Source organism: Stegodyphus dumicola, chromosome 4 (assembly GCF_044657685.1).
Source record: "Stegodyphus dumicola isolate Sdum_Otavi_A_Nest chromosome 4, ASM4465768v1".
NCBI classification, from domain to species: Eukaryota; Metazoa; Arthropoda; class Arachnida; order Araneae; family Eresidae; genus Stegodyphus; species Stegodyphus dumicola.
Genome location: NC_140771.1, coordinates 208,742,593 through 208,752,897, shown reverse-complemented (window position 1 = coordinate 208,752,897; position 10,305 = coordinate 208,742,593). Strand labels below are relative to the sequence as shown.

The window sequence follows — 10,305 nt, the reverse complement described above, 5'->3', positions numbered from 1 at the left end:
AAATTCTCGACTTTATGAAAAATTTTAAAATTAACACCTCTGTTTTTGATTAACTATTAATCTATTGCCGTATAAAAACACTATAAAAGCCAAAACGTCTCTGCAGTGAATGTGTTGTAAATTGTAAAGTGCCTAGTAAAACATTTTTAATTGTTGGTCGATGGATTAATCAAAACAAAATGTTTTTTTGTACGTTTACTTTTTTATCATCTCACTTGACTTAGGGATCTGCACACAGTAGACTTTAGGCTGGAGCTCTTTCCGCTTCTCCATATGTTGTCCCACAGCACTATTTCTCTCAAGGACGAAATCACTTTTTTTCCCTTCAAAGTATGCCCTGTGGTCCAAAAAAACGTATGTAACCAATCAAATCCTGAAATTACTGACGTCCGGCTGACTCTGACCTCAGTCATTCTTAAAAAAGAACGATTCGAAAGACCGGGGTTTGAGGTCATCAAGAACACCCCTAAAATTATTCCAGATCGAAGGGAAGTATTGATGTCTTTGTTTTATCCGCTCTACTAAAAGTGTAAGTATGCATATTTTCACATTTTTAATCGTATTTTTAATAATGAAAGTTTGCTAAAATTGTTTTGTATATGTCTAAAATCTTCCAAATGCTATAATCATATTGATCTCAAACTTATCATAGCTGCCAACTCAAGTTTTCAACTCAGTCCCAGTTTTCCATCACATCTCAAGGTAAATTACCAAATCTCGATATTTTAAAGTCTCGAAATTTAAATCTTTACTAGAGAAAATTTTTCCCAGCAAAAAAACGAAATTTATCAAAATAATGAAATTTTTAATTAGGCGAATTGTATTCGTCCACCTGTAATGATTTTCATAATAATTTTTCTTGTTAAACTTTATTCCACAAAACTGTATTTTTATTAATTTTATTGACCTTAATAAATTTTTCTTATCGGATTTCGTTTAATCTGAGTTGTTTTAATCTGCTGTAGACATCAGTAGATTTTTATGTGAAGATTTAGGCAATGTTTAATTAGTTAATTTTCGTGTTTAATTTTGTTTACTTTAGTACCTGGCATATTACTAATTTTATCTAGTGTTATTATGTATGTTAATTATTAATTTCACATGCATCGTATATTTAAAAATACTTTGATAAATAAAAGCTTTGCTTCACTACTGAAGATTTCCTGAGCATAAAAAAGCGAGGAAATAAAAAAAATGAAATTAGAGCATAAATTAAAAGATTAAAGAGCATAAATTTTAGACTATCTAATAAAATGCTAATGCATCTTACATCAAAATTGAATTACAAGTACTATAGTAACCTGAACCATCATGAATCATAAACTGAATCAAAGCGAGTTTGGAATTTCTTTGAAATGGTATAACCTCGCAGAGTGAAAAACCTTTCATTTTTCTAGAGCAAACCCGTCTTTTAAGATTTTCCAAGGCTGGAAACTATGATCTGCATGCATATACGATTGTGTTTATGGCTTTAGAAATACAATTTTTATACTATTCAAATGTAGTACTGGTATTTTATGCACGTACTGTTTTCATCAAATTGTAAAGAAAAATTAAAACACTAAGAGAATTAGATATCTTATATTTACACAAGCAATGAAATAGACATTTTCTATTATTTAGAGTTAAAAACTGAAATTTTGGCTAGTTTTTTTTAACTTTTTGATAACTATTTTAGAGCAGTTTAAGTTCTCCAGCTAAAGCGGCAATAAATAAATAAACAAATAAATAAGTAAAAATTTTAACTTTCAATAAATCACTGGAACTGCACTGGAGCGATGTAAATGAAATATCTTCATCTCACATTGGTCTAAGACATTACGTACCAAGCGAATTTAGTCGTAAACCTAGAATACTTTAAGAAATACAGAGTTGGAAGGCAACAAAGTTTCTTTATTTCTTTTATACACTAGGCCTGTTGTTATGAATTCAATTTTACCATCTGCTATGTACAACAACTTTCTTTTACTACATGTGGAAATTTTTATTTTAATAAAGCCTTCAGATATTGCTTTCTCTAATGATGCATTTTCAGAATTTTGAAGCTTTAAAATGATTTATGATTTTAAAGCTTTTAAACACAGTATTCGATTACATGGGAAAATATTTATTTAATAATTTATTTAATAATGTATGATGTTCTATCTTTGATTCATTTAATAAATGATGTTCAAGTATTTGGGCCTCTTGACACTTTTTGTTGAAAACATTTGAACTTTTTGGGGGAACTGAAAAATATGCTTTGTGCTCTTTCAAAACCTTTGCAGCAGCTTGCACGCAGATATGCTTAACAAACACGTTTTGACGAAGAAAAGGAATCAATAAGTGAAATTAGCAAAATATATCGTTTCAACTCTCAGAATTTAAGATATCTGCTGACATTGGTGATAATTGTTGTTTATTTATAGACAAATCAGTTCTATGTTGTTGTGTTGTGTTGTATTTAATTATGCAAAGCCCACTAGGGCTATCTGCCTAAGGGGAGGGATGCCTTCGTGGAGGACTTTCTGAGGGAAACTGGCTCGTATACACGTTACACATGGGGAAAACCACGAAAACACCCATGCAGCCAGCCCGTTCGCGGGATTCGAACCTCGGACCGAACTACCAGCGTTCAGCGACTTTACCGCTCGGCCGTTGGTGGGCCCAAATCAGTTCTAATAATCAAATATCTGTTAGAAAATTCATCGGAAAAAGAAATTGTTTTTTTACAGATTTAATAAACAAAAAGAATTTTAGTCATCCTTTCAGTTCTCTAAATTTAGGTGTCATTATAATTTCAGAACTATCAATAAATTTAGAATCTACATCAGTGGAATCTGTTAACTGTATATATATATATGCTAGTGGCATATAGGGATTATTATGTTTGTTATCCATTATGTTTTTAATAAGGTGTGCTAACAGAGTTTTCCTCACCTAGAAAATTTTAAACTGCCATGGAAAATACAAAATATATTCAGAAAGTCAGGGAGGAGTTTTCCCAGAATGTCAGGAAGTTTGAGTTCGTATAAGACAAGTTTTTTAATGTTGATAATTAACTACATATAAAGTAAGATTGCTTTCATTCAGTCTCAGAACATTTACGGATTTATTTCATTACATTCACAGAAAATGGCATTTAGCGTTGTACATTTGCTAATGACCGATGAAGTGGCTGTCGTCCAAGCAAATGAGTGTCAGATGATAAAAAGGGACATGTAACTGGTCTTCGTATAAAGAAAGAAGTCACATGGAAAGAGCAATTCTGGAACACAGAGAACCAGATATATCCTGAGAGAATTTTTATATTGTTATCCTGGGAGAATATTGTAAGTATTCTACAAATGATTTTTACGTCTGTTTTCCCATATTAATTTAATTGGTAGGAAGTTTTCGAGAGCATAAAATTGAAATAATATGTTTTCTGAATTGAAACATTGAAAATTTTAAAAAAAATGTTTTGATGCGTAGGAAAATGTATTAAGCATACTTTAATTTTTCTAAAAAAATATTACTTATCCTTATTCTCTCTAATTAATTGTGCTCATATTATATCAGCTTATGTTTTAATAGTTTCGCTCCGAAATAAATCATATCTACATTCTCAATTACGGTTCATAGTAAGACTCTAATATTCAATATACTTTGCTAGTTTGTGAATTTTAATACAACCTCTTTAAAAACTTACCCATATATAAAATAATGGATGCTCAAAGGAAGACTGAACGAGAGATTTTAGCCTGCGGATCCATATAAATGTCAAATTCAATTCCATTGAGTGAAGTCATGAATCAGGCTCCAGAATGTTAACACTGTGTTTAAATTTAATTAAAAAACGCCTATCTATATATTTTATTTACAAATCTGAATAAAAATATAATTTTCAATAATAAGATTTGAGTTTTCTGTAAGAAATGTTAAAGTGATTAACGATTCTAAACAATAAATATGCTGTTGAGTTGAAAGATGAGACTGTATCTAATGAAAAATGTATGCATTTTTGTAGCTACAGTTGAATTTAAGTCCAAAAACGGCTTTAAAGACATTGAATTTTAGATTCAGGTTCAGACTTTGAAACACCAAAACAGAAGCGAAAGAGGCCATACATGTATATATTAATATACATGTATCAAAATGTTAATTCTTCGGATGATAAATTAAATACAAAAAGAAACAAAACAGAATTACCTCCTACTAAATTAAATTATAGCTAAATAAAAAGAATTCCCTTTTAATTTTTCCTCATGCGGCAGTAAATTAAATTTTACTACACTTTCTTAAGCTTCTTTACTTAGTTATATTAACCCCTTAACTGCCGCGGGCGTATATATACGCCTTGCTCAGCCGATGCGTTAACTGCCCCAGATGCGCAGCCGATGCGTTAACTTTGCGAATAATTTTAGGTGTAGCAGCGCAAAGCAAATGATAGCAGTTTGGAAGGACGTATATATACGCCTGGGGCAGTTAACGCATCGGCTGAGCAAGGCGTATATATAAGCCCGCGGCAGTTAAGGGGTTAATTACAGTAGTAGAAGACGTTTTTAATCATTTATTTCAGTTTTTATTTTTTTTTTATAATTAAATCGAAATTATATGTTTAATTCCATTATAATAATTTTGCTTGCTGATTATTTTTTCCTTTATCAAAGTTAAATTTTATTTTGAAATTTTGCATTTTAACAATTTCACATTATGAATGTTTGTCTATTATAAGATTTTTGAATTCTACAGTTTTCTTTTTCTTGGTGGCTTGTGCTTTATGTCACTGTACTTTTTCAAGTTCTTTTTATAAAAAGTTTGTACTTTAGTAGTACTTTTATAGTACATTTTATATAAAAAGTTTCTAACTTTCAAATTAACAAAATTTGCTCTTTTCAAAAAAGTGTTGACTTTTTCATATTTTTATATATTAGGTAACTAATTTTGAATCACGTCAAAAATTAACTAGCTATTTAGTCATTTACTTTTATTTTTCAAGAATGTTCATTTCAGAGACACTTAGCGCTATGTTTAATTCCTCAGCATTAACTTTGCATATTAGCTATTTTTTCACGATCTAAATTCATTAATCTTTTTTTGAATTTCATAAGTTTACTAAGTCCATATTTTCAAAATTTGGCCAGCTTTGCCTTCTCTGTGGTTCTAAATTCCGCATGTGTCTTTTTTTTTTTTTTTTCATGTACATTATGCCATTCCTATTTTCCAAGTTATTAATTTTTAAAAACTTTTTAATTTAAAATTAATAAATATGCTTTCACTTATTCTTCAAAATCTTCTAAAAAAGGCGCGTTAAAAAATACTTCAAAAGGCGAGTCTAGTCTATTTTGTCATTTATGTATTCGATTTTGAGTCACGTCGGAGTAAGTGATATCGTGATAAATACTGATTTCAGATACTTGCAGTTTTTATCATTATTTTAATTTGCCTCATCGGTTGCTAAATGTATAACACTAGCGAAGACTGGGAGTTCGTCTTGGCTTCTATTCCAGACGAACGGTTTAGTTGGTTTTCGTGGTTTTTCCATGAGTAGCATGAACACGAGCCAGTTTTCCTTTGAAATTCCTCCACGAATTCATTCCCACTCTTAGGCAGATATCATTTGTACACTTCGTTATATTCGAGTATCCTTAAATAATCATTAAATAATTTTTAAACAGTTTTAAATTTTTTGGAAAATTTTAATTTTGAATTAAGGTTTTGGTCTCTTAATTCAAAGGACTCTTTGATTACTTGTACAATTCATCCAGATATAATTTGATTTCTCTGTTTATAATTCCATTTTCTTTCGGCTGCTCTTTGACAAAGACCGAAGATATTTTTTAATTCTTTAAATTTCATGCGAACTTTGTATTGATTTATGTATTGATTTAATTTTGCTCCAATTTTGTTTTCCATGTTTTTGATTCATTCTTTTGATTTGTGACTTATTGTTACAGAGTTCATCATTTTAGGTTTATATTAACTCCATTTGTTTGAATTCACATGTGTCTCTGTATGTATATATATATGCAAGGAAGAGGAAAGTTCAAAAGCGATTGCTTAAAAGTACATTTGGAAATTAAAATTTTAAAATCAAAAAATACCCTCACTTCCAATATTTCACTTAACATGACCTTTGAGACTAAATCGCGATTTCAAAATACATAAAAATCATATTCTAACCATATTCTAATCATATTCAAAAAAATTTCAATGATTTTTTTCAAGGATTGTATTTTTTTCTTCAAGTGAATTTAACTAAATTCAAATAGTGACATTACAGAGCGTGTTAATTTTGTATTTCAATCTTGAAAATGATTGCTTTAAACGGCGACCATTTCGAGAGCATTTTGACATAACTGACGATATATGAAATTGAAGTGCAATTTGTTGGCGACATTTGGTGCTAAAAACAATTCTTGACCAATAATCTTCTTACAAAATTAATTTTAGTAAGTGTTATAATTTCTTTGCTATTTCACTTTTAAACTTTGAAAAACCGTCAGTCATCATACAATAGGATAACCCATATTGATTTTTTACTTTATATTTATTAATTATATACATATGTATAGATTTATATATATCCGTCGATCTGTTTTTTTATATGTGATAACTTTTCACATATCACATCGATAAGATTAGTTTTTAGTGTATTCACATGTTTTCCAACAGTGATTCTAACAGTTTTATTTCGCGTGTAGGCTGTTTTTTCACCTTTCCATGTTAATATTTTTTTAAAAATTACTTCCATGTTAATATTTTAAAAAATACTGCGTTGAACTATCTTATGGAGCCACAGCTCCTGGTAACATTTTAGCGAGCTCACTAGAATATTTCTTCCTATTATTTCATATTTTTGCAGCATTTTGCGCAAAAAAATTTTAAGACCAAATAGGTCTTATGTCAAATTACTTGTTAGCTTTTCAATTTCTATTTCAATATATATATATATATATATTAATATATATGGCATTGCTTATTAAAAGTTTTTTGTGGTTAAAATTGATCAGATCTATTTTAGTAGAATCTAATGAGTAAGTATTATGTTGCGCTTCTTGTAGTTGTTCTCCATCACAGGTTTAAAATCATAAGCACTCATTAAATGAATCATGAAATATCTTTAGCACTACTGTTATATTAATAGATGTAATTGTTGCCCCAAAATTTGGCTACTCGGCTTTCCTGAAGTCTATTGCTCTAAAAAAAGAAAAGTCTATAGTAAAATGCTTTATTCAATTTAAAACAAGGGTGCCAAAATTCCTAAATACATATTTGTAGGAATGAATAGAATTACATATTAAACGTTTTTCTCACTTACACATTTCTCCATTTACGTTGACAAATTTTCATGACTAAATACTACTTCACTTTTTGTTAAGATTATTTCACGTTTAATTAGATACCTGCGCAAATTTAATGCAAATAAAGCACATTTAACAACATATAATGACACAATTCTAACTAATCAATGCACTAATTTCTAATATTAAATTGAATTTACTTTGTAATTTGATTTTAAATTAATTGTAAATCTCTCATATTAAATTAAATTTTAATTTGAATGAAACACTAGGATAAAAAGTTATTTTGATTACTGAAATGTACTCATATATGCAAAATGTAAATAGCAAATAATATTTCAAATCAAATTTCTCAATTTTATATTTATACTTATTATATGTATAATAAATTTTAAAATATTTAGGGAGTCATTGTAAGATATTTTTGCTTGTGAGTCAAAGTTCTATTTAATTTCCTTAACATTCGTATTAAAATACATATATAGTGTGTATATACATACACACACACACACACACATATATATATATAATAATTTATTTCCTAAACAATATTGATTAATTGATTATATTATCTCCTAAGTTTAATTAAAGTAAAATTATTTTAAAAGAGTATATATATATATATATATAACGTTTATCTTTACATGCATATGCACATATACTTAAATTTTTATCATAGTTGCACTGTATTCTCTTATTTTAATATAAGCATTTCAAGGTGACAGTATCCATGCTCCTTATTTTCGTTCGTAACATATATGTTGCCATCTCTTCAATGAAATAATTTTTTCTACTCCATGACTGTAACTCATATGAACCTTTAAGTGCGGTGCCGAAATAAAGGGAAAATAGGAAAAACGAATCTCCAGAATCGAAATTCTTTTGCAGCACATGTTACCCTTGTTCACTAGTGAAACTAAATGGTGAAATAGCTACTTGAAAGAAACACAATTCGACATTTTTTGTTTGTTATACTTCGTAATTTTATGACCATTTCATTCTTTTCAAATATTTTAACTAGACCAGCATTTCATGATTTAAATTACCATTTTCGTTTCTTTTCTGGCAAGGAAACAAATTTCATTTTTTTATTGTTGATAATGCTATCTGAGAATGCCAAAAAATGAGGTATTTGTATTGGAAACCTCAAAATCTTTAACCAAAAATTATCTGTTAAAAAATCCTTTTTCTTAATTCCATTATATTTTTAGTTCCCGTTTTCTAAATAACAGTTCAATTTGCACTTATCTAATTTTTGAAAAATTGAAATTTATCTAAAATTTTGATTTTTTTAAAATCAACTCTAACGGCGAAATCTCAAATTGAAGCATTATTCAATAGTACTATTTCAAGATAACATAATTTTACATTAAACCGACCACATAGGATGAAACAGCATCGCTTTTATTAAAGTTTGAGAAAATTTATTATTTCTTGATTACTTAGTTTAAAAAATATTTTTTTTATTTTTATTCTTTTAGGTGCTTTCAAAGAAAATCGGGCCACCAGAGAGGTACCTTGCAATATTATTGAACATATTATAAAAGACTGGTTGAAAAGTGTTTCATTTAGAGAAAAGTATCATAAACAAAAAGGAAAATGTACAACAGAAGGAAGTTTGTAAACAATGGAATAAAAAATTTGTGTATTAGCTTATAGGAAAATACTGTAATTAAAGTTATTAATTGTTCAGTTTGTTTCCTAACTTTCATGAAGACTTGGATTGGTAGAGGATACTTAGCTTAAGCAAATATTGTATCTTATACATTGTATTACTGAATATGAAAATAATTAATTCATTGAATTTGAATATTTGATTCTAGAAGAGAAATTTATTACATGAATATGCAATATGGAAATTAATTTCATTACATTTCCTTTAATACTTTTAATTTTGCTTTAAAATTTTAAGAAATAATATAAAACTATCAGTTTATAGATTTTGGGAGTTTAATGCATTCCTAGTAGCTGAATTAAATTAAAACCTTTTGCAATAAATGCTTCAAATTTTAAATTATGACAATAATTATATTTTAACTGAAAATTGCTTGTTAAGAACCTTATCCATTGACTGGACCATCCACTGAACTAATTTTATAAATCAAATTTATAGCAAAATAATGAATTTGTGAAAGATATATGTCATTTTATTTGTTTATTAACTTTCAACATACGCCTTCTAACTTTATAAAAAAATTACATGGACAGAAGTAATTTTAACAGAGAACTGTTTAGTACAGTTAAATTGCTTGTAAACAGAACACAAGAAAAAATATTTATTTTTAAAATTTGCATACATTTAAATGCAAACTTTTAAATTTATTTTAATGACAAGAAATATCCAAGCATTCACTTTAAATTCCCATCATCCTGATGCTTTTAGTCTACTGCAATGACAAAAACTCTAGACAGTAGTAGTCTCATATAAAGTTTAAGTACAGTTATTAAACTGGCATATTAGAGCTTATTAGTGTAGAAAGAAAACAATTTGTTTTTAATTTACTGCAAAAAAGTACCGAGGATTATATTTAATAAGAAATAATTATTTCGTCCAGAATATAATACAGTCTCCCATTAAAATCGTTTGGTGTATATGATCACATGAATAAGGTTTCAGAATTTTGAAAGTTGCAATGATTCTAGCCATATATTAAAAATCGTGATTTGCAGTCTGATTCCTTTTCCTTCCAGTAAGAACAATAACTTAATTTCTTGGTTAATTTATTAAACTTAAAATACATTTCTATCATTAGAACTGTAACAAATCTTGTTTTTATATGTAGTTAATAAGAATGGTGTGTAAAACTTCTATGGGAATATAAGGTCTAGATAATATTGCATTGGAGGAATTGCATGTAAATGTAGAGAAAAAGTGTAAAGTTTCATTAATAAATGGCATGTATGTAATAAACTAAGAGAATAGAAAAAAATAATAGAATTTGAATTTTGATGCACATATAAAGCATAACATATATTTGTAAATGTAACATTTCAGGCTCAACTCTTCAAACAGATAATGTCTTTTCCAGAAAATTCCAGT

General features: G+C 28.1%; 1 long non-coding RNA gene across 3 annotated transcripts; it reads left to right on the top strand.

Moving 5' to 3' along the window:
• The first annotated feature begins 353 nt into the window (after positions 1-353).
• On the top strand, positions 354-8,939 carry LOC118190253 (uncharacterized). 3 transcript variants are annotated; one of them, XR_015040866.1, is made up of 4 exons: positions 359-702; positions 2,924-3,004; positions 3,112-3,311; positions 8,747-8,939. It is a non-coding gene; the product is annotated as an uncharacterized LOC118190253 (long non-coding RNA). The 3 variants fall into 3 exon arrangements; XR_015040864.1 differs by having other exon boundaries at positions 354-702; positions 2,924-3,311; XR_015040865.1 differs by lacking the exon at positions 359-702 and having other exon boundaries at positions 1,838-3,004; positions 8,747-8,937.
• The last annotated feature ends 1,366 nt before the right edge of the window (positions 8,940-10,305 follow it).